The sequence below is a fragment of the Python bivittatus genome, unplaced genomic scaffold (genome assembly GCF_059951505.1).
Source record: "Python bivittatus isolate LINGU-HERP-01145 unplaced genomic scaffold, Pbiv_v1 ctg000610_np1212, whole genome shotgun sequence".
Lineage (NCBI taxonomy): Eukaryota > Metazoa > Chordata > Lepidosauria > Squamata > Pythonidae > Python > Python bivittatus.
This window is the reverse complement of record NW_028277088.1, coordinates 57839482-57864815: the sequence shown is the minus strand read 5'-3', so window position 1 is coordinate 57864815 and position 25334 is coordinate 57839482. Positions and strand designations below refer to the sequence as shown.

Genomic DNA, 25334 nt, shown 5'->3' with positions numbered 1-25334 from the left:
AAAAATGATTCTAGAGGCTGGTAATTTGTTTTGTAGCATGTTAGTTACCTTTTTAAAATGTTGTTTAAAGTTAAAATAATATTTGTAAAGCTTTAAAAATAAAATGGGACAAGAGGTCGGTCATCAACCTATATCAATAGATGCAATATTTGGGATTCCAATTATGTTACCTGGGAAATTGCTGAAGAAAACAGGTGGCACTCGATATTTAAAACTGGAAAGTGTAAGGTTTGCTGCATTCGGCGCTGAACAGAAACCTCGTGAGGCACAGGCTCGGACCAAAGCTAGTTTATTCAGGTGTAATGCGTAGCGGTTATAGACAAAGCCAGGATTGGCTTGGCGCGGTTTCTTACAGCAATTTCATAGGCTTCCCCCCTTGACCCATAGTTACCCCTCGGTTCCGCCCCTTGCCCTTGCCCTGGGCTGCCCATCTGTCCGTTGCGATCTTCCTTCCCCTCGCCTTGATGGCAGATTCAGCCGGTTTCGATTGTGTATGATCTTCTTCCTTTATCCGTCTTGCCCTTGCATTCCTTGAGCCTTTCTTACGGTGAGTTGGAGTGGCTGTTTTAATCTGGTTTTGAATTACCTGCCGATTGCCTCTGGATTGCTGCGCTCCCAGTGTATCATAAGCCGGAGTTGCCCGGGGCGCCTGGGGAGCCGCAACTCCCTGTGGTGAGTTAATTGCCCGCCCCCTGTTGGTAGTTAACTTGCAGTTGCCTTGTTTCCTTGCCCTATTGCCTGAGGCAGTGAAACTGACCAATGGCTCTGCACTGCGGTGTGTGCTTCCTAGGCTGAATCTGACAGGAAGTACCTCCCTAGAGATGTTTGTAGGCAGCTTTGCACCCATCCATTGTCCCATATCTGCAAAGCAAGACTAGCTGACTTTCACTATGGTCAGGTAAGTTACACTGGTCATTGGGATAAGATTTTTCATTTTTTATTTTGTTCCCTTTTTGGTTTTGTACTTCCTATTCTTGGCCATGTTAGTGAAGCAGCATTCTTAGGAAGGTGCAGGTAAGAAAGGGATAGTCACCGGGTCACAACTTGCAGGGATAGAGCAGACCAAAGTAGAGATCGTGGTAAGCACTGAAACTTGCCACTAAGAAAGTGTGGGGTTTTCTTTTGATCATGGCCTCATGGACATGGAAAGGAGAAAGGGACTTCAACCCCCCCCCCCATTGTACATACTTAGGAGAGAATAATGTGCCGGAGCCTCCAGTAATAAATCTGCAAATGGAGGGTAGTGAGGAGATAGGAATTTGGGGTAAATAGACATTTCAGTACCTCTTACTGGACATTCTCTTCAGATTTTGCTGTAAGTGAAATCTGATTAAAATCTAGTGAAAAGCTATGCTAGTTTGGAGAAACTTCATTTCCCTCAACGTTCTTCAGATGTTTTATCTATAGAAGCATGTTACAAAGGCAGTTAATTTAATTGTGCCTCCCTCCCCATTTTTGTAGATCCATTTTGCTTTCCTCAAAAGTGAGGCAGGATTTGTGGCAACCTTCAGGGATAAGCAAAATGCAGGTATTCGTTTTGACAACAAGACTAACTATTATAAGATAGAACAGCAAGGGACTTTATCCTTTTTAAAAAAAGGAGTTTCTGCTGCCATTTTAACCAGCTACCGAGCAGCAATCATTAGCCCAGTAGTATTCCTAACTGTCACCCAAAGTAAACTGACAGTAGGCACAATATAACATAGCTGGGGGTGGGGAGGCCGCCCTAGCTGAAAATGAGTGTCAGATTGCTTTCTGGAGCATTTCTGCTGTTGAGTAATCAGCCTGTTCTGAGAGCAGTCTTGAGGCCAGTTTTAATACACGGAGAATCAAGATGGTGTTTCTGAAACGTATTCTAAATGGATTTTCCTAACATGGGGAGAGATAGCAAAAGGCTCTCTATTCTGATATGAATAACGCTGGGAATTTCTGCTGTCAACTTCTTTCAACCTTCTGTGGATTAATCTGGAAGGATATTCTTTTTCTTTACAGAGACTAATGCAAACTCATTCTTTACTGTCTTGAAATATGTCTTTTCTTTAAGAATAAATTATTGGTGCAGCCCAAATTTGACAAGGGAAAGTACCAGTATGCTAGGAAGGAATGAAGAAATCTTCCAGGATTCTGAAAGATTTTAAAGCAGCACCAGATCTGCACTCTCCTATTCAAAATGTTCCAGTGTGAAGCAATATTATTTATTTATTTCAAGGTATAAGCTGCCCAACTCCAACGGCCTCTGGGTGGTGTACAAAACTAGAAGAAACATGCAAACATCTAAAAACATTAAATCAGACAGACACTCCAGACTAAAATGATCTAAAAACTCAGAAAATCAACAAAACAAAACAGGGGCCCTAGACAAATCATTATCATCCACCCCAGGCCTGGGACCAAAGCCAGGTTTTCAAACTTTCCAGAAGCCAAGGAGAGAGGGCACTGTCCTTATCTCTGGGAGGATGCTGTTCCAGAGGGCGGGGGCTGCAAGAGAGATGACATGCTTCCTTGGTCCTGCAAGATGACGTTTAACAGAAGGGACCTGGAGTGCCCCCACTCTGCTGGAACATATTGGAACATATTGGAGACAAGTGGTCCCTCAGATATCCAGGCCCTATGCCATACATACAAAATCTTGCCATTTTGAATATCTGAAGGATTTTCATGTATCACTTTTTTTTTTTTTTTTTGCTTGATGGAGTGAATCCTTCAGAGCTGATTCCTAAATGAATGTTAAAACCAGGTGTGGATGTTGACAAAACATCAGAATTTTTAAAAATATGTATGTTTTCATAAATTAAAATTAGTTTTTAAAGCAGATTTCAATAATTTGAGCTAAATTATAACGTTTATTATGTATCTTCCTTTAAATTTTGATTAATAAAAATCAGGGTGGACATGTCCAACAACTGAGGAAAGGATGAAAGAACATAAATGCAGGCAGTAAGTATGTGTGTGAATGTATGAATCAAGTTGCAGGTTTTCTTGAAAATTCCTTGAACTCAGTGGGATTTATTTCTTATATAGATTGCCTAAGATTGTGCTGTTATTCAGTGAAAGAGTATTTTATCAAAATGCTTTACTTGAAGATTAGTGGAGTGTTTTTGCAGGGAGGAGAGGATTACATATCAATCGTAAGTCCAATTTTATACATTACGAAGGACTATAGGTTTTCAGAATTTTAAAATAAGAGTTTTTATCAGCCAACAGAATGGTATGATTTAACTATTTGTTCAGCAAGTCCAGAATCAGTACATTCCTCCAACATTTTTTATTAGTTTATTTATTATTGGAGTATTTTCAAGAATCAGCAAAGGACTGCAAGAAACTGCAGTATAACTGTTATGGGACTTCTAATCTTTTTAGTGTCATAGAATTAACAAAACCCTATGTTGAAGATGTGTAGGAGTGAGAAGGAATGTTGCACCTATAGCTAAGCAGTAGATAGGTGTACATGTCCATCAAAGTCTCTTCCAACTGTATCAGTCCATGAGGTTTTGGTTACCAGTTGGGTATATATGATGTTGAATGGTAGCTTCAGTGCTATAATTGAAATAAATTCATTACATCTGTTCCTGTGAAAAAAACTAATCAGAACTCCATGAATTCCTGTCAGAGTCTGCACACTCAATCCCAAAGTTCAATAAATCCTCTGGAGTCCAAAGAGTTCCATTACAGATTTCTTTATTTTAGGAGAAGCGCACAGCATCATAGTTTGTTGAGTCTGCCCCAACATAGCAAAGCCTTGTCTTTTTAAGCCCAACTTCCCCCCCTTCTAGGTTTCTATTCCCGCTTGCAGCTCTTCGCGCCTTCCACCAGTTCTCACACATCCTGGCCTTGGATGTCTGGCTCAAGAGAGAGATAACGGCACCTGGCCTCCTCCTTCCCCCCCTTATGGCAGGTCAAGCAAACGGTTAGAATAACATTCCCAGCATTACTCTATTGATCTATGTTTACCAATTAAAGCAAAAATATAATTAGTAATTAAAGCATATAAACAATCAAAGAATCTGGTTTGCGTAGATCCTGACATGCCGCCCTCCAACAGAACGAATGTGCCTACATTCGGAAGAAAATCTGAAAAAGAAAATAGAAATACAAGAATGAACATCAAAATGTTTACTTAGGCTTGTCAGGGTACTTTGAGTGAAAACGAAGAAGTAATTTAGGTGCTTTAACATTAATACTGTCCACCCATTCGTGATGGGTTTTGGGAAAATGCTTCCACTGAATCAGGTACTGGAGTTTGCCTTTATGTCTTCTAGAGTCCAAAACGTTTTTTACTTCAAAGTGACTTTGTCCTTCAATTATGATAGGTGTTGGTGGAGATGGATCAGGATGCCATGTTTCAGAGGGTTTGAATGCTTTCAACAAATTTGCATGGAAAACAGGATGAATATTTCTATAATGTTTTGGCAAAGTTAATTTAAATGCCACAGGGTTTATAACTTTCTCAATTGGGAAAGGCCCCACATATTTTGGAGCAAGTTTTTTGGATGGTTGGGAAGATTTTAAGTTTTTTGTAGAAAGCCAGACCAGGTCGCCTACCTTCCAAGGTGGGTTTGCAGTACGTTTTCTATCGGCGAATTTTTTATGCTGGCTTTTTGCTCTTTCTAGAGATTTCACAATTAGTGGCCATAAAGTTATAATGTTGTTTATCCATTGGTCTGCTGAGAGTTCAGGCAGGTTTTTAAGAGGCAATTCTGGGAAAGGTGGAAAGTCCTGGCCAGATGCTATTTTGTATGGTGTAAAACCAGTGCTTTGATGCACTGTGTTGTTATAAGCTACTTCAGCAAAAGGAAGGAGCTCAGACCAATCATCCTGCTGATGATTTGTGAAACATCTTAAATATTGTTCCAATAAAGAGTTAATTTTCTCCGTAGATCCGTCAGTCTCCGGATGAAAACTGGAACTCAAAGCTTGATTAGATCCAAGTAATGTAAGAAATTCCCTCCAAAATTTGGAGGTGAACTGTGGCCCGCGATCTGAAATCACCCTCTTGGGGGCGCCATGGAGGCGGTAAATGTGTGCAATGAACAGTTTAGCTAATTTTTTAGCAGTTGGAATTGATGAGCATGGAATAAAATGTGCTTGTTTAGAAAATAGATCCACCACAACCCAAATCACTGTGTTGTGATTACTCAGAGGTAGGTCTACAATAAAGTCCATGGAAATTTCTTCCCAAGGTTTTTGGAGATGATACAGATTGAAGAAGGCCAAGAGGTTTTCCCCCTCTCTTCTTTGACATTGCACACACAGGGCATGTAGAAACATAGTCAGAAATGTCTTTTCTCATTGTTGGCCACCAAAATTGCCTGCGCAGAAGGTGTAAGGTTTTTATAAATCCAAAATGGCCTGAAGCCTTGTCATCATGTCCCCTTTCTAGAATTTGTTTACGAAATGAAAGTGGCACATAAAGCTTGTCTCCCATCCACCAAGCTTGGTCCTCATGGGTTAAAGTATTTTTATTATTCTGGAACCATTCATCAGAATCCAAAGCAGCATTTATCTTTTGGAGTAGGTCGGTGGTAGGTTTTTGTTTGTGGAGTTTTGTCTGAGACCTGGTTAGAGCTACTGAGCCAGGTTCTAGTTGAGGTGGTGCTTTAAGGATTACCGGGGCTACCACCTGTTCTCTTTGGCTGTTATGCTGAGGCAATCTTGACAGTGCATCAGCTAAAAAGTTTTTCCCCCCTGGTATGAATTTTAAAGTGAAGTTAAAGCGACTGAAGAATTGGGCCCAGCGTACTTGCTTAGGAGACAGCTTTCTTGGAGCTGTAAGAGACTCCAAATTCTTGTGGTCTGTCCATACTTCAAATGGCTGGGCTCCTCCCTCTAGGAGATGCCTCCTCCATTCCCGCAGCCGCGGTCGGCTTTTCGAGGGATATCTCCACGGTGGTGGGTTCCCGGTAAATCCCTCGTAAAGTGGGGTGAGACTCAACAAAATGTCAGAGTCTGCACACTCAATCCCAAAGTTCAATAAATCCTCTGGAGTCCAAAGAGTTCCATTACAGATTTCTTTATTTTAGGAGAAGCGCACAGCATCATAGTTTGTTGAGTCTGCCCCAACATAGCAAAGCCTTGTCTTTTTAAGCCCAACTTCCCCCCCTTCTAGGTTTCTATTCCCGCTTGCAGCTCTTCGCGCCTTCCACCAGTTCTCACACATCCTGGCCTTGGATGTCTGGCTCAAGAGAGAGATAACGGCACCTGGCCTCCTCCTTCCCCCCCTTATGGCAGGTCAAGCAAACGGTTAGAATAACATTCCCAGCATTACTCTATTGATCTATGTTTACCAATTAAAGCAAAAATATAATTAGTAATTAAAGCATATAAACAATCAAAGAATCTGGTTTGCGTAGATCCTGACATGCCGCCCTCCAACAGAACGAATGTGCCTACATTCGGAAGAAAATCTGAAAAAGAAAATAGAAATACAAGAATGAACATCAAAATGTTTACTTAGGCTTGTCAGGGTACTTTGAGTGAAAACGAAGAAGTAATTTAGGTGCTTTAACATTAATACTGTCCACCCATTCGTGATGGGTTTTGGGAAAATGCTTCCACTGAATCAGGTACTGGAGTTTGCCTTTATGTCTTCTAGAGTCCAAAACGTTTTTTACTTCAAAGTGACTTTGTCCTTCAATTATGATAGGTGTTGGTGGAGATGGATCAGGATGCCATGTTTCAGAGGGTTTGAATGCTTTCAACAAATTTGCATGGAAAACAGGATGAATATTTCTATAATGTTTTGGCAAAGTTAATTTAAATGCCACAGGGTTTATAACTTTCTCAATTGGGAAAGGCCCCACATATTTTGGAGCAAGTTTTTTGGATGGTTGGGAAGATTTTAAGTTTTTTGTAGAAAGCCAGACCAGGTCGCCTACCTTCCAAGGTGGGTTTGCAGTACGTTTTCTATCGGCGAATTTTTTATGCTGGCTTTTTGCTCTTTCTAGAGATTTCACAATTAGTGGCCATAAAGTTATAATGTTGTTTATCCATTGGTCTGCTGAGAGTTCAGGCAGGTTTTTAAGAGGCAATTCTGGGAAAGGTGGAAAGTCCTGGCCAGATGCTATTTTGTATGGTGTAAAACCAGTGCTTTGATGCACTGTGTTGTTATAAGCTACTTCAGCAAAAGGAAGGAGCTCAGACCAATCATCCTGCTGATGATTTGTGAAACATCTTAAATATTGTTCCAATAAAGAGTTAATTTTCTCCGTAGATCCGTCAGTCTCCGGATGAAAACTGGAACTCAAAGCTTGATTAGATCCAAGTAATGTAAGAAATTCCCTCCAAAATTTGGAGGTGAACTGTGGCCCGCGATCTGAAATCACCCTCTTGGGGGCGCCATGGAGGCGGTAAATGTGTGCAATGAACAGTTTAGCTAATTTTTTAGCAGTTGGAATTGATGAACATGGAATAAAATGTGCTTGTTTAGAAAATAGATCCACCACAACCCAAATCACTGTGTTGTGATTACTCAGAGGTAGGTCTACAATAAAGTCCATGGAAATTTCTTCCCAAGGTTTTTTTGGAGATGATACAGATTGAAGAAGGCCAAGAGGTTTTCCCCCTCTCTTCTTTGACATTGCACACACAGGGCATGTAGAAACATAGTCAGAAATGTCTTTTCTCATTGTTGGCCACCAAAATTGCCTGCGCAGAAGGTGTAAGGTTTTTATAAATCCAAAATGGCCTGAAGCCTTGTCATCATGTCCCCTTTCTAGAATTTGTTTACGAAATGAAAGTGGCACATAAAGCTTGTCTCCCATCCACCAAGCTTGGTCCTCATGGGTTAAAGTATTTTTATTATTCTGGAACCATTCATCAGAATCCAAAGCAGCATTTATCTTTTGGAGTAGGTCGGTGGTAGGTTTTTGTTTGTGGAGTTTTGTCTGAGACCTGGTTAGAGCTACTGAGCCAGGTTCTAGTTGAGGTGGTGCTTTAAGGATTACCGGGGCTACCACCTGTTCTCTTTGGCTGTTATGCTGAGGCAATCTTGACAGTGCATCAGCTAAAAGTTTTTCCCCCTGGTATGAATTTTAAAGTGAAGTTAAAGCGACTGAAGAATTGGGCCCAGCGTACTTGCTTAGGAGACAGCTTTCTTGGAGCTGTAAGAGACTCCAAATTCTTGTGGTCTGTCCATACTTCAAATGGCTGGGCTCCTCCCTCTAGGAGATGCCTCCTCCATTCCCGCAGCCGCGGTCGGCTTTTCGAGGGATATCTCCACGGTGGTGGGTTCCCGGTAAATCCCTCGTAAAGTGGGGTGAGACTCAACAAAATGTCAGAGTCTGCACACTCAATCCCAAAGTTCAATAAATCCTCTGGAGTCCAAAGAGTTCCATTACAGATTTCTTTATTTTAGGAGAAGCGCACAGCATCATAGTTTGTTGAGTCTGCCCCAACATAGCAAAGCCTTGTCTTTTAAGCCCAACTTCCCCCTTCTAGGTTTCTATTCCCGCTTGCAGCTCTTCGCGCCTTCCACCAGTTCTCACACATCCTGGCCTTGGATGTCTGGCTCAAGAGAGAGATAACGGCACCTGGCCTCCTCCTTCCCCCCCTTATGGCAGGTCAAGCAAACGGTTAGAATAACATTCCCAGCATTACTCTATTGATCTATGTTTACCAATTAAAGCAAAAATATAATTAGTAATTAAAGCATATAAACAATCAAAGAATCTGGTTTGCGTAGATCCTGACATGCCGCCCTCCAACAGAACGAATGTGCCTACATTCGGAAGAAAATCTGAAAAAGAAAATAGAAATACAAGAATGAACATCAAAATGTTTACTTAGGCTTGTCAGGGTACTTTGAGTGAAAACGAAGAAGTAATTTAGGTGCTTTAACATTAATACTGTCCACCCATTCGTGATGGGTTTTGGGAAAATGCTTCCACTGAATCAGGTACTGGAGTTTGCCTTTATGTCTTCTAGAGTCCAAAACGTTTTTTACTTCAAAGTGACTTTGTCCTTCAATTATGATAGGTGTTGGTGGAGATGGATCAGGATGCCATGTTTCAGAGGGTTTGAATGCTTTCAACAAATTTGCATGGAAAACAGGATGAATATTTCTATAATGTTTTGGCAAAGTTAATTTAAATGCCACAGGGTTTATAACTTTCTCAATTGGGAAAGGCCCCACATATTTTGGAGCAAGTTTTTTGGATGGTTGGGAAGATTTTAAGTTTTTGTAGAAAGCCAGACCAGGTCGCCTACCTTCCAAGGTGGGTTTGCAGTACGTTTTCTATCGGCGAATTTTTTATGCTGGCTTTTTGCTCTTTCTAGAGATTTCACAATTAGTGGCCATAAAGTTATAATGTTGTTTATCCATTGGTCTGCTGAGAGTTCAGGCAGGTTTTTAAGAGGCAATTCTGGGAAAGGTGGAAAGTCCTGGCCAGATGCTATTTTGTATGGTGTAAAACCAGTGCTTTGATGCACTGTGTTGTTATAAGCTACTTCAGCAAAAGGAAGGAGCTCAGACCAATCATCCTGCTGATGATTTGTGAAACATCTTAAATATTGTTCCAATAAAGAGTTAATTTTCTCCGTAGATCCGTCAGTCTCCGGATGAAAACTGGAACTCAAAGCTTGATTAGATCCAAGTAATGTAAGAAATTCCCTCCAAAATTTGGAGGTGAACTGTGGCCCGCGATCTGAAATCACCCTCTTGGGGCGCCATGGAGGCGGTAAATGTGTGCAATGAACAGTTTAGCTAATTTTTTAGCAGTTGGAATTGATGAACATGGAATAAAATGTGCTTGTTTAGAAAATAGATCCACCACAACCCAAATCACTGTGTTGTGATTACTCAGAGGTAGGTCTACAATAAAGTCCATGGAAATTTCTTCCCAAGGTTTTTTTGGAGATGATACAGATTGAAGAAGGCCAAGAGGTTTTCCCCCTCTCTTCTTTGACATTGCACACACAGGGCATGTAGAAACATAGTCAGAAATGTCTTTTCTCATTGTTGGCCACCAAAATTGCCTGCGCAGAAGGTGTAAGGTTTTTATAAATCCAAAATGGCCTGAAGCCTTGTCATCATGTCCCCTTTCTAGAATTTGTTTACGAAATGAAAGTGGCACATAAAGCTTGTCTCCCATCCACCAAGCTTGGTCCTCATGGGTTAAAGTATTTTTATTATTCTGGAACCATTCATCAGAATCCAAAGCAGCATTTATCTTTTGGAGTAGGTCGGTGGTAGGTTTTTGTTTGTGGAGTTTTGTCTGAGACCTGGTTAGAGCTACTGAGCCAGGTTCTAGTTGAGGTGGTGCTTTAAGGATTACCGGGGCTACCACCTGTTCTCTTTGGCTGTTATGCTGAGGCAATCTTGACAGTGCATCAGCTAAAAAGTTTTTCCCCCCTGGTATGAATTTTAAAGTGAAGTTAAAGCGACTGAAGAATTGGGCCCAGCGTACTTGCTTAGGAGACAGCTTTCTTGGAGCTGTAAGAGACTCCAAATTCTTGTGGTCTGTCCATACTTCAAATGGCTGGGCTCCTCCCTCTAGGAGATGCCTCCTCCATTCCCGCAGCCGCGGTCGGCTTTTCGAGGGATATCTCCACGGTGGTGGGTTCCCGGTAAATCCCTCGTAAAGTGGGGTGAGACTCAACAAAATGTCAGAGTCTGCACACTCAATCCCAAAGTTCAATAAATCCTCTGGAGTCCAAAGAGTTCCATTACAGATTTCTTTATTTTAGGAGAAGCGCACAGCATCATAGTTTGTTGAGTCTGCCCCAACATAGCAAAGCCTTGTCTTTTTAAGCCCAACTTCCCCCCCTTCTAGGTTTCTATTCCCGCTTGCAGCTCTTCGCGCCTTCCACCAGTTCTCACACATCCTGGCCTTGGATGTCTGGCTCAAGAGAGAGATAACGGCACCTGGCCTCCTCCTTCCCCCCCTTATGGCAGGTCAAGCAAACGGTTAGAATAACATTCCCAGCATTACTCTATTGATCTATGTTTACCAATTAAAGCAAAAATATAATTAGTAATTAAAGCATATAAACAATCAAAGAATCTGGTTTGCGTAGATCCTGACATGCCGCCCTCCAACAGAACGAATGTGCCTACATTCGGAAGAAAATCTGAAAAAGAAAATAGAAATACAAGAATGAACATCAAAATGTTTACTTAGGCTTGTCAGGGTACTTTGAGTGAAAACGAAGAAGTAATTTAGGTGCTTTAACATTAATACTGTCCACCCATTCGTGATGGGTTTTGGGAAAATGCTTCCACTGAATCAGGTACTGGAGTTTGCCTTTATGTCTTCTAGAGTCCAAAACGTTTTTACTTCAAAGTGACTTTGTCCTTCAATTATGATAGGTGTTGGTGGAGATGGATCAGGATGCCATGTTTCAGAGGGTTTGAATGCTTTCAACAAATTTGCATGGAAAACAGGATGAATATTTCTATAATGTTTTGGCAAAGTTAATTTAAATGCCACAGGGTTTATAACTTTCTCAATTGGGAAAGGCCCCACATATTTTGGAGCAAGTTTTTTGGATGGTTGGGAAGATTTTAAGTTTTTTGTAGAAAGCCAGACCAGGTCGCCTACCTTCCAAGGTGGGTTTGCAGTACGTTTTCTATCGGCGAATTTTTATGCTGGCTTTTGCTCTTTCTAGAGATTTCACAATTAGTGGCCATAAAGTTATAATGTTGTTTATCCATTGGTCTGCTGAGAGTTCAGGCAGGTTTTTAAGAGGCAATTCTGGGAAAGGTGGAAAGTCCTGGCCAGATGCTATTTTGTATGGTGTAAAACCAGTGCTTTGATGCACTGTGTTGTTATAAGCTACTTCAGCAAAAGGAAGGAGCTCAGACCAATCATCCTGCTGATGATTTGTGAAACATCTTAAATATTGTTCCAATAAAGAGTTAATTTTCTCCGTAGATCCGTCAGTCTCCGGATGAAAACTGGAACTCAAAGCTTGATTAGATCCAAGTAATGTAAGAAATTCCCTCCAAAATTTGGAGGTGAACTGTGGCCCGCGATCTGAAATCACCCTCTTGGGGGCGCCATGGAGGCGGTAAATGTGTGCAATGAACAGTTTAGCTAATTTTTTAGCAGTTGGAATTGATGAACATGGAATAAAATGTGCTTGTTTAGAAAATAGATCCACCACAACCCAAATCACTGTGTTGTGATTACTCAGAGGTAGGTCTACAATAAAGTCCATGGAAATTTCTTCCCAAGGTTTTTTTGGAGATGATACAGATTGAAGAAGGCCAAGAGGTTTTCCCCCTCTCTTCTTTGACATTGCACACACAGGGCATGTAGAAACATAGTCAGAAATGTCTTTTCTCATTGTTGGCCACCAAAATTGCCTGCGCAGAAGGTGTAAGGTTTTTATAAATCCAAAATGGCCTGAAGCCTTGTCATCATGTCCCCTTTCTAGAATTTGTTTACGAAATGAAAGTGGCACATAAAGCTTGTCTCCCATCCACCAAGCTTGGTCCTCATGGGTTAAAGTATTTTTATTATTCTGGAACCATTCATCAGAATCCAAAGCAGCATTTATCTTTTGGAGTAGGTCGGTGGTAGGTTTTTGTTTGTGGAGTTTTGTCTGAGACCTGGTTAGAGCTACTGAGCCAGGTTCTAGTTGAGGTGGTGCTTTAAGGATTACCGGGGCTACCACCTGTTCTCTTTGGCTGTTATGCTGAGGCAATCTTGACAGTGCATCAGCTAAAAAGTTTTTCCCACCTGGTATGAATTTTAAAGTGAAGTTAAAGCGACTGAAGAATTGGGCCCAGCGTACTTGCTTAGGAGACAGCTTTCTTGGAGCTGTAAGAGACTCCAAATTCTTGTGGTCTGTCCATACTTCAAATGGCTGGGCTCCTCCCTCTAGGAGATGCCTCCTCCATTCCCGCAGCCGCGGTCGGCTTTTCGAGGGATATCTCCACGGTGGTGGGTTCCCGGTAAATCCCTCGTAAAGTGGGGTGAGACTCAACAAAATGTCAGAGTCTGCACACTCAATCCCAAAGTTCAATAAATCCTCTGGAGTCCAAAGAGTTCCATTACAGATTTCTTTATTTTAGGAGAAGCGCACAGCATCATAGTTTGTTGAGTCTGCCCCAACATAGCAAAGCCTTGTCTTTTTAAGCCCAACTTCCCCCCCTTCTAGGTTTCTATTCCCGCTTGCAGCTCTTCGCGCCTTCCACCAGTTCTCACACATCCTGGCCTTGGATGTCTGGCTCAAGAGAGAGATAACGGCACCTGGCCTCCTCCTTCCCCCCCTTATGGCAGGTCAAGCAAACGGTTAGAATAACATTCCCAGCATTACTCTATTGATCTATGTTTACCAATTAAAGCAAAAATATAATTAGTAATTAAAGCATATAAACAATCAAAGAATCTGGTTTGCGTAGATCCTGACATGCCGCCCTCCAACAGAACGAATGTGCCTACATTCGGAAGAAAATCTGAAAAAGAAAATAGAAATACAAGAATGAACATCAAAATGTTTACTTAGGCTTGTCAGGGTACTTTGAGTGAAAACGAAGAAGTAATTTAGGTGCTTTAACATTAATACTGTCCACCCATTCGTGATGGGTTTTGGGAAAATGCTTCCACTGAATCAGGTACTGGAGTTTGCCTTTATGTCTTCTAGAGTCCAAAACGTTTTTTACTTCAAAGTGACTTTGTCCTTCAATTATGATAGGTGTTGGTGGAGATGGATCAGGATGCCATGTTTCAGAGGGTTTGAATGCTTTCAACAAATTTGCATGGAAAACAGGATGAATATTTCTATAATGTTTTGGCAAAGTTAATTTAAATGCCACAGGGTTTATAACTTTCTCAATTGGGAAAGGCCCCACATATTTTGGAGCAAGTTTTTTGGATGGTTGGGAAGATTTTAAGTTTTTTGTAGAAAGCCAGACCAGGTCGCCTACCTTCCAAGGTGGGTTTGCAGTACGTTTTCTATCGGCGAATTTTTTATGCTGGCTTTTTGCTCTTTCTAGAGATTTCACAATTAGTGGCCATAAAGTTATAATGTTGTTTATCCATTGGTCTGCTGAGAGTTCAGGCAGGTTTTTAAGAGGCAATTCTGGGAAAGGTGGAAAGTCCTGGCCAGATGCTATTTTGTATGGTGTAAAACCAGTGCTTTGATGCACTGTGTTGTTATAAGCTACTTCAGCAAAAGGAAGGAGCTCAGACCAATCATCCTGCTGATGATTTGTGAAACATCTTAAATATTGTTCCAATAAAGAGTTAATTTTCTCCGTAGATCCGTCAGTCTCCGGATGAAAACTGGAACTCAAAGCTTGATTAGATCCAAGTAATGTAAGAAATTCCCTCCAAAATTTGGAGGTGAACTGTGGCCCGCGATCTGAAATCACCCTCTTGGGGGCGCCATGGAGGCGGTAAATGTGTGCAATGAACAGTTTAGCTAATTTTTTAGCAGTTGGAATTGATGAACATGGAATAAAATGTGCTTGTTTAGAAAATAGATCCACCACAACCCAAATCACTGTGTTGTGATTACTCAGAGGTAGGTCTACAATAAAGTCCATGGAAATTTCTTCCCAAGGTTTTTTGGAGATGATACAGATTGAAGAAGGCCAAGAGGTTTTCCCCCTCTCTTCTTTGACATTGCACACACAGGGCATGTAGAAACATAGTCAGAAATGTCTTTTCTCATTGTTGGCCACCAAAATTGCCTGCGCAGAAGGTGTAAGGTTTTTATAAATCCAAAATGGCCTGAAGCCTTGTCATCATGTCCCCTTTCTAGAATTTGTTTACGAAATGAAAGTGGCACATAAAGCTTGTCTCCCATCCACCAAGCTTGGTCCTCATGGGTTAAAGTATTTTTATTATTCTGGAACCATTCATCAGAATCCAAAGCAGCATTTATCTTTTGGAGTAGGTTGGTGGTAGGTTTTTGTTTGTGGAGTTTTGTCTGAGACCTGGTTAGAGCTACTGAGCCAGGTTCTAGTTGAGGTGGTGCTTTAAGGATTACCGGGGCTACCACCTGTTCTCTTTGGCTGTTATGCTGAGGCAATCTTGACAGTGCATCAGCTAAAAGTTTTTCCCCCTGGTATGAATTTTAAAGTGAAGTTAAAGCGACTGAAGAATTGGGCCCAGCGTACTTGCTTAGGAGACAGCTTTCTTGGAGCTGTAAGAGACTCCAAATTCTTGTGGTCTGTCCATACTTCAAATGGCTGGGCTCCTCCCTCTAGGAGATGCCTCCTCCATTCCCGCAGCCGCGGTCGGCTTTTCGAGGGATTTCTCCACGGTGGTGGGTTCCCGGTAAATCCCTCGTAAAGTGGGGTGAGACTCAACAAAATGTCAGAGTCTGCACACTCAATCCCAAAGTTCAATAAATCCTCTGGAGTCCAAAGAGTTCCATTACAGATTTCTTTATTTTAGGAGAAGCGCACAGCATCATAGTTTGTTGAGTCTGCCCCAACATAGCAAAGCCTTGTCTTTTTAAGCCCAACTTCCCCCCCTTCTAGGTTTCTATTCCCGCTTGCAGCTCTTCGCGCCTTCCACCAGTTCTCACACATCCTGGCCTTGGATGTCTGGCTCAAGAGAGAGATAACGGCACCTGGCCTCCTCCTTCCCCCCCTTATGGCAGGTCAAGCAAATGGTTAGAATAACATTCCCAGCATTACTCTATTGATCTATGTTTACCAATTAAAGCAAAAATATAATTAGTAATTAAAGCATATAAACAATCAAAGAATCTGGTTTGCGTAGATCCTGACAATTCCAAGACAGTGGTGAAATTTGAACTAACATTCCATGTCTTATCTATATTGTCTAAGTAATAAATGGATTAAGGTATGGTCCTTGACTGCTTCAATTTCCTGGGATTCTGAAGTCTCACTGAACAAGATAAGTTCCCAACACAAGATTTTTTTTGAAACTATAATCTTATAATTAAAAAATGCAAAACCTTATTTTGGATGTTCTACGAAGAATTTTGCTGCCAGTGAGACACATGCTTAGATTCTCTCTGTAAACTGAACTCTATTTTTCTTGTTTTCAATCTGAACAGGAAATCAATGCTAAACCACTTAAGTATTGCCATTACTAATATCTATTCTGTCCTTACATAGCACTTCATCAGATGATAAAATGCACTTTACAATTCTTGTATCACTCATTTTCACGGCAATTATTTGTGACCATTCTTAGACGGAAAATCAAAGCAGAACTTTGCCAAGGGCATAAAAGACCATTTCAAACATTGCATATCAACAAGTCCTGGTTTGTTTTCTTTGCAAACCAAGAAATCAAGAAATGTATACACTTTGGGGAGCTACAAATGGTCTCATTTCCCTCATAATACCAACATAATAGGACTATTTTTAGAGATTTTCTTGTTATGTCTATACTTTATACACAGGAGAATATGTTTATAACAAAATTACATATTATATAATTAATATGTATTAAATAATAAAAGTAGTGCAAATTGCTTCTTCCTAACACTATTACAGTGAATATACAGTCTTCACACTGCATTTTAAAATCTACTGCCCATTGACAGCATTTATGGTTGAGATCATCCAGCTCTTCTCCAGAGATACAGTTTTAGATTAAGAATCCTTCCTTCCCTCCATGAGATTTCTTATCCATGGGATAAGAAACCACAGTGCACAAGCTCCAAAGCCATTTGTGCAGCCCCCAGAGCTCTCCACAATCATAACATTCACTGGCAAAATGGGAATTTTCAGCAGTGTGGTTTTTCCTTTTTTTTTTTTTGTTAACAAATAGGTGTGCTAAGCCTTTCTCTGCCTCTCTGTGTGAGACAAGGACAAAAAGAAGTTGCCAAGAATGTAATCCACACCTGCTCTGGTGACATCTCCAGATCACTGACAATATGTCCTGCCTCCTTTGGAGGGGCCTGGACTGCTTTTCCAAAAAGAGGAAGGCTTGTCCTCCAGCAGCAAAAATTGTGATCCATTCCCCTGTTTAGTTTAACGCAAAATAAGCAATAACTCTGACTTCTAAGAATAGAGAAGCAACAATTTAATGCAAGCAAAAGTATTAATAATATAACTAAAATTTATGAGAATATATTTTATATACCCAAATTGCAGAAAAAACAGAAGGACTCATATAATAAAAACAGATGATCAAGTCTTAAACCATGTAACCTGGTTCAAAGCAATGAACTGAATATTGTGAGATTTTTGTTCCTGTATCATTTCTATAGATCTAGGCCTTGACCTGACTTTTTCATTCATTCTGAAGATACTGAATTCAATTTGTAATAATTTATATAGCAGTGTCAAGGTATCATTGAAAAAAACAAGCCTGTCAAGGCACATCTAATCAAATTGGCCTACCTGTGTGAATTATTCAGCTTGGTTATTATACACTATATTCAGTTATCTATTTCTACTTTCTGTTGGTATGTCTAGATTGGTCCTTGTATTTTTCTCTAATTTATATGTATGCAATTTTTTGTTGTTGTATTTTGAAGATCTATGATGTCTAAGACAGAAGATAGGTGCAATAGCATACTGTACATCAAACTTAGCATCTAGCTTATACCTGATGACAGTATGGGGTGCCCAACCTTTGGGGAACTAGGGTTGTACTTGGTCATTGAGTAACATGCAGAAGCCATATATCCCCAAATTATTAGAGTCTGGACAAAAACAAAGTTTTACTTTATTTTACATTTATAAGTAAGTAAAATGAAATCAAATGAAATCAAATTAATATGTTTACTTGCATGCATTTAATTATTGTGAAGCTCTGGAAGCATCATCTTAGGCTTTCAGGAACTGTACAGGGCGCTGGAGCTTCAGATTGTACACCCTTAGGCTTAAGGTTTCTTGGGATAGTTTCTAGTTCCATTTGTTAGTAGGTTTCATACTCAACCTACTAACAGACTGTCAGCCTTTAGAAGTAGGCTGGGCTAGGAAACAGACAATATAAGAAATACAGGTATGATACTTCATTGCTGAATGAAATAACAACACTTTCTCTTTTCCTAGGTGTGTTGACATCCTAGTGGCTAGTGGGAAGCTAATAGGTTCATTAGGATTCAAAGGCAATACAGGTAGTCTTTGACTTACAACCATAATTGAGACCAGAATTTCCATCACTAAGCGATGTGGTCATAAACATTATGTGACCACATCACTTAGCGACAACAATCCCAGCATTCCCGTCATTAAGCAAATTCTACTGGTCGTTAGCTGAGGACCCACCCTAATCCAAGCCATTCCGGGCTTGGTTCCTCCCAGTCCTGAGCCTCAGTAAGGTAAGGGACTACCTCCAACTCCCCCTACCTGCCTATCTCCCCTCCCATCTCTGCTCTTTTGGCTGCCCTGCACCATGCCTTGAGGAGTGGCAAGCAGTGGCTCTGGGGCTTCTTAGCCCTCCTTCTTCCTTTGCTCACTTGCAAGCTATGTGCCCTCCTTTCCTCCTTCGCTTGCTCTAGGACTCTCCAAGGGCACTTCTGGGCACTAGACTCTCCAGGGGCGCTTCCAGCGCACTGTCTGCAGCTCACATTGGAAGCTGCTGGCCATTTGTGAGGATTTCTCCTTCCTCCTGCAAAGCTCCAGAGCCACAGTGCAGTGTGAAGGGGATGTGGTATGTGCACGTAAGCAAAGGGGGAAGGAAAGCGTGTGGTGGGTAGGGAAGATTTATCCAAGCAACTTGCAACCTCCCTTGTCAGCTTCTCCATTGACTTTGCTTGTGGGAAGTTGGCAGGGAAGGTTGCACATGGCAATCGTGTTAGGGCAGGGTGCTTGGCAACCGGTAATTAGTGTGAACAGGTTGCCAAGTGCCCAGTTTGTGATCACATGACCATGGGGGTGTTCCAATGGCCATAACTTCAGAGACCTGTTGTAAGTCCATTTTTTCAGCTTTTTCATTGTAACTTCAAAGTTTCTGAATGAATGGTCATAACTCGAGGACTACCTCTAGGCTCAAACTAGGGTGAAATGCCAAAGAGGATTTTATTGAATAAATATTAAGACAGTTAAGAGAGAAAGATATACTAATCCATGTACCTTCAGCATGCCAAGAACCCCAAGAATAACAGCTGATGGCTTGATGCCAGTAGTTGTACAGCACCCTTCTGAGACTTGGGTCTGTGCTGTAGTTCCAACTATCTGGAGACTTTTGCCATCTTTTTATACTGTTCTTATGAGACAGGGAATATAACCAACAACACCTGGAGATGTAGCACTTCTTATCGGGGAGTTGACCATAACTTTAGTGTGGAATCCCTGCCAAGGTTATATTTTGGAAAGACAGAGTCTGTTAGAGACAGCACCTGGGGATGGTGTGATGGCATATCTGCTCAATACCTTCAGAACCCAAGAAGAACATTTACAAGAACATTACTTTTAGGAAGCTATTGTTTCACCCTCTCCCCCCTTGGCAGTTGTTAGATTAGGGAGCTGGTGTTGTCCTTTTTATCTTAATGGTTTGATCAACAATACAATGATGCAATCTGCAAAGCCTGCTAAATAACTTTGAAGTGTGCATGTGGAGGATTCGACAAATTGCCTCAGCTGGCTAAATAGCCCTTTTTGCATGGGTATTTCTTGTACTTACCAATGGGAAAAAGGGGTCCACACCACGAACTTTTTGCCAATCTTGAATTGTTTTTTATTTCCCTTTATTGTTCCTGCGTACCTTCTTCAAGGGTGTCTCCTCATTCCTCTACACTACCTTTCCATGATCTAGCCTGCTTTTCAGTGGAATTCTACACATGAGGTAATGTGGCACCTTTGACTCTTTGAGTCTTCCTATTTCCCTGATTTACCACCATTAAGTATTACAGCTTTGGTGGTCCTCCCCTTCCCAGCTTATTGCAGCAATATCAGACTTCATGTGAAAGGGTGCCATCAAACTATCACTATCTTGAAAAAAGATGGAATTCATTGATCTATATTAAATCTTTTTAGGGCAAATTACTTCATAACCACCAAGAAGCTCTATATGATATTGCTTTCTCAAATTTTCTGTCTTCTCAGAAAAACTAGCTTGCCATAATAGTTTTAAGAAGTATATTCCCTCCTGTCAATTTAGCTATAGTATAATCTGTCTGCAATTGACTGTTGAATGTTGCGTATTCCAGTTCCAGGTTCTGCCATTCAGTTTGGCAGTTATGCAAGAATGTATATATAGAATTATGATATTCTAATATATGTCAACTCTGCAGCAGATCGGCATGAACTCTCCCTTCTAGAAGAGTTGGTTCTCCTGCCACAAACTTGATAAGGTACCTTGGGGTATGTATAGACTCTGTCTGCAATCAGAGGTACTTGCCCTATGACCATGAAGCCAAGATACCTATTTGTGAAAACAGAATAATATGAAATCATCAAGTCTGAGCATACTCAATTTTGTATCTTTTGATATCATTTTATATTAGTAGTTTATTGTTTGTTTAGAGAACAATGGTGGGATTGTCCTGATTATAGATGCAAAGATCTTCATATAGTTGGTCACTCTTATATGGCTTTCTTAGCCTCCTAGAAAAGTATCCGTGTATGTTGTATTGAAGCAGAATGAGATCAAGATAGCAATGGGAGATGGGGTTTGTTTTTTTTTTGCAAATGAACAAATTTAACATTCTATGTGTTCTTCCCTGAGTCCTCTGATCACCACAATATTAGTCCAATTGCATCATGGTGGATCAGACTACAAATGTGCAATCTAATTCCAACTTACACATATATACTTTAATTGCATATTTCTGCATCTTCTCTATTGTTGTGGCTTGTTCAAATTCAAAGGATTCTGATGGTAAGGAGCCTGTTCTGGAAGTGCTGGACAAACATCAGCCTGAGGAGGTTGTGAGCAGTCAGGCATCTGTGACTAATACAGTTGATCAAGAGCAGCTGCAGTCAGAGGACGAGGAACTGGGGTGACTGCCTAGCCCTCAGGTACACCTGTACCACATGTTATGCCAAGCAGAGCAAAGGCGCTCTGCAAGTCTCCTTGCCCAGCAAGGGCATTCTTGGACTTCATTGGCCCCCACCTGGCATAGGATCTACTTAAAAGCCATTGTTAGTCCATGAGATTCTTGTTGGAATCAGCCATTCTACCTGGACTCTGTGCGCCTGAAGCCTTGAACCTCTTGCCTCCCAAAACTTTGTCACTGTGAACCTGTACTGGTTGATTACTACCCATAATGCCTAGATTCTGGGCCATGATCCAACAAGGCTTCTGCCTGCTGCTTTGGACTCTCACTGTTGGAACCTGTTTGCAGGCAAGCTCACTTTGCTAAAATACGCATGTGTTTGCAGACATGCCCTGCCTTCCACTGCCTGTAATTGCTAAAATCCAAAGTAAAGCTCTAGCAACTAAATTCTGTATGTGTATATATGACTGATCCGGAACAAGTCACCTATAGACAACCTCCTTTCCCATTGCCAGAGACTAGTATTCCACCCAACAATGGAATCTTCCTGAACAGTAAGGAAGGTTCGGGTTTAATGAACTGTTTCAGATATCATTGAGACCACTATGAAACCAATGATGCAGTGCTACCACACTGTATTCTTTTGTTCCTTTTTTAAAGATGTACACTTTATAAAACATTCTAGTCTCATTTCTTTCTTGGGGAGAAAGGACTTGCAACTTCATTCTCTTCATTTAAGCTTGCTGTTCTCAAAGTTGCATCTGTTCATTATGCCAATGAGTTATCTGGCCTTCTGACTAATTTATCATATTTTTTTCTGGCATAGGATAATGGTTACCCTTGGGCAGACGTCACTTTTTTCTTAAGATTGTTTTTTTTACTTTTATCTAGGTCAGCCTATAGATTTAGGTTTCCAACTAATAACAACACTACACTATGAAATGGAAAATCTGCAGTGAGCACTGTTGGGGTTTTTAGATTGTATGAAAACTTATTGCAAGTTGCAGCACTTTTTTGCCTGTCATGAGATTCCCAGTTTTTTTCAGAGTTTACCCAGAGGTCAATATTTGTTCAAAGGGTTACCATACAAGATAAAGGTAAAACAGCCAAGTAAGTTCAGCATTCTTCTTTTTCATAAAATTTGTGTCTCATGCTAAAATTGATACTTCTTTTGAATGAGGAACATTTTTAATGGTACTGTCCTAGGAAAGCTGTCTTGTCTCCAGAAATGAAGCTTCTTAATTAACCATAAATGTGCTGCGCAGACCATGAAGAAAACTAACAAGATACTTCCTTTAACTGATTTTTTTGTATGTGATCCTCTGTGCAGCCACATATCCCCTTTTCCTATGATAAGTTTATTAGCTATTAAGCTGTGATATAAATATTACAGTATCACATAATAGAAACTGAGCAGCTAGTGAGAGCCCTGCTTTCAATGATGGAAAAGCAGGCTCCGCCCCAAAAGTGTCACCTTTAGAAAGTTCTAGAACCTTTTATGTCTCACTGCAAATATGTGCAGTTGAAGCTCCCATTTATTCCATTCAGACAGTTTTCCATTGATACAGAAGAATGACACCCAGGCTTAAGTGAAGAATGAAATACAGTGATGGAGAAAATAATAGAGGCTACCACAAAATAGTAAGTTTATTTAAACTATAAAGATCCTGGTAAAGGAAGTTTGTTGTAAGAATGAAAAAGGGGTATCCACCAATTCTTACTGTGCAGCTGACAAAACTGTACAGGTTTATGGCCAGTTCAATGTATATCACTGCTAATGCTTTTTAAATATAAGTGGCAATGACTGAATATTTTCAGTGAAATTGTCCATTGAATTTGAAGGCTTCTTTTTTGGAGAAGGCTTTCTGTTTTCCCAATTAGACTGTGAGTTGTGGCAATTCTGTTGGAATAGCTGCTGCTGCTGCTGCTGCTGCTGCTGCTGCTGCTGCTTATTATTATTATTATTATTATTATTATTATTATTATTATTATTATTAAACTCTTCACTGGATATATTGGAAGCAGAAGCTTTTTGAGAAACAGAAGCATTTCATTGTTGAATTATTTTCCATCACTGCAGAGCTTGGAGAAAAGTCTATGTATACATGTCTGCACTGATTCTGATTTTTGAAACCTCTTTCAAAATCAATATGTAAACATATGCAAATCTGACTGCCATTTCAGTGTGTGTGTGTGTGTGTGTGTGTGTGTGTGTGTGTGTGTTCCAGCATGGCCATTGCAGGCAGTGGAACAGAGCATATTGGCTGTGTTCTTCTTTCAGATTGCAGTCGAATCAAAGAAGATTTGATGGCAGCAAAGGAGGACATTCCAGCCTAAAGATTCTGCTTTTTAATGCCAGATCTGATGTTTGGAAACATTACTCATCCAGTACTCAATTCTTGATGAAAAGTATGACTGATGTACCAAAGAATCCTGGCAAAGGGAAAATGGGAATTCCCTCTCTCATTCTGTTTGCCAGGTTATTCCATGGCATAGCAGGCTAGATGGGGAGATGTAGTCTAAAAGAGCCTCAACCCAGAAGATGGCTAATTTTAGGTAGATGTTGTTGCAGTTAAGTGACCAGCAGAATGTAGGGATTCTGTTGGTTTACTATTCAACTATTCTCTCTTTTCCTGAGCATTACAGAGTGGTTGCAGGAATGGCACTGAATCATCTAAAGTTTCAGTTCTGGAATATTTTTATGTTCATGCTAAGTTTACCCAGTGAAAGGTGCCACAGGATTTCGTGTCCGCTAGGGTAGCCTTGGGCCAGTCTCAGTTTGACCCAATATGTGCACTGTAGCACATTCTTGATTTAGTATTTTGTTCTGGTGTGCATTGTGATTTGAAAGTGGAGATGTTTGCCTCCAGTGTCTCTGATAGAACATTCTCAGGTTAGCTTTACCACGATTGTTGGAATAGATCTCTGAAGGAGTAGAAGATTATTTAAAATGGTCCAGCCCAGGAACCTAGATGGAATTTTTCTGCTCCATCTAGTGAAGGAGGCTGTTTGGCCAATCTTTGGAATATAAGTAGTTGATGCTAATATTCTTCCCTTCTCGTAGGGCTAGAGTTAGCTCTGTGATTTAATGTTTGAAAATAATGATAAGTTCTTGGCGGAACTCTTGGGATGAATCAGACTAAACATGGATTAGAGTCTCCTTATAGGTGTCTTTTCTAGTAGTGAGGGCAATGAAAAATATTTATGTCTCTGTCACCATTGTGACTGCATAAAATAAACTGGTGATGCTTTTCTATAACGCTTTGTTTTACCAGGATGCTGTGTGGAGGCAGCCAGACCACTGGCATCTATTATGAAGAAACTGCATTACTCTGCCAATAAAACTGATTCAACCCACCTTGATTTGAACGCCAATGTTGGGGCAGATCATAGCACTATAAGCTTAATGACCACTTTTGGATTTATTTCAGCTCTACATCTCAAGGATGTGGATGGGTAGTTACTTCTACTTACCTATTCTTGATCTTCCTGGTTGAGTGAATGGCCCAGTTATTAAGAGAAGCAACTAAGCCCTCCCTATGGGACAGCATTTTTCTTCTTTCTAAAAAGAGGCAATTATATTAAAGAAAATTTTCCTTAAGTTGTAGAAACTAGATAACTATAAACTAGTCTCAAATATACTATTGCTTGAAGGGTGATCAAAAAGGTGATGCCTTGTAATTTCGCACATAGCTAGAGGATATTAATTTTCTTGGTCTATTTCAACTGGATTTTCAGCCAGCGTATGAGATAAAGGCAATTTCTCCATTAGTGACTTGTTGCGTCTTTTACAGTCATCCAAATACCATCATTCCCATGTAATAATAATGAGAACAGGCTTTACATCACCTCAGCAATGGCTGAGGTAATGCTGTAAATATCACTACTGATGAAATGGTCTATTGTTATATTATTTCCTATATTAGGAATGGATGAGGGTAATGCAACCCAGTTCTCAATTTTGATACCATTAAATTATCCTTATGAATTGTTTAGTGGCTTGGGACTTTAAAGCAATCATTCTGCTTCACTTGGCTGTGAAACTATAATTGGGAAATTATTATCCCAAAATTGTTCTATGGTGTCCCACAGATTTCACCTTGTCCACTGTGATGCTTTGTTTTTATATGAAACCGATGGAGTTTTGGAGTAAGGTTACCACTACTTATAGAAGCCATTCTTCTGTGTTGCTCCCAAACTGTTGAGTACAATCCCCCAAGATAGCTACATTTGGCCCCAATTTCTATCCATTCTTATAAATTATATGAAGATACAATATTTTGAATGGTTTTTAATTATTATTTTATCACTGATTTATTTATTTCCAATTATGTTTAAATTTGGTTCTTTATTTTTATGGGATTGTATTTTATTTTTGTTAGCCATCTTGAGCACCCTAAATCTAACATCAAAGAATGAATAAAATTCTCTCTAATAAAATACCTATATGAAGCCATTGAATTATGTCATTTTTTACTTTACAAATGAGTGTTATCATGCCAATGACACTCAGT

At 40.4% G+C, this 25334-nt stretch overlaps 1 long non-coding RNA gene across 1 annotated transcript; it reads left to right on the top strand.

Annotated features, from left to right (window-relative positions):
- Positions 1-2897: 2897 nt before the first annotated feature.
- On the top strand, positions 2898-25334 carry LOC148214638 (uncharacterized). The gene is made up of 3 exons (XR_015797755.1): positions 2898-2937; positions 17933-22461; positions 23102-25334. It is a non-coding gene; the product is annotated as an uncharacterized LOC148214638 (long non-coding RNA).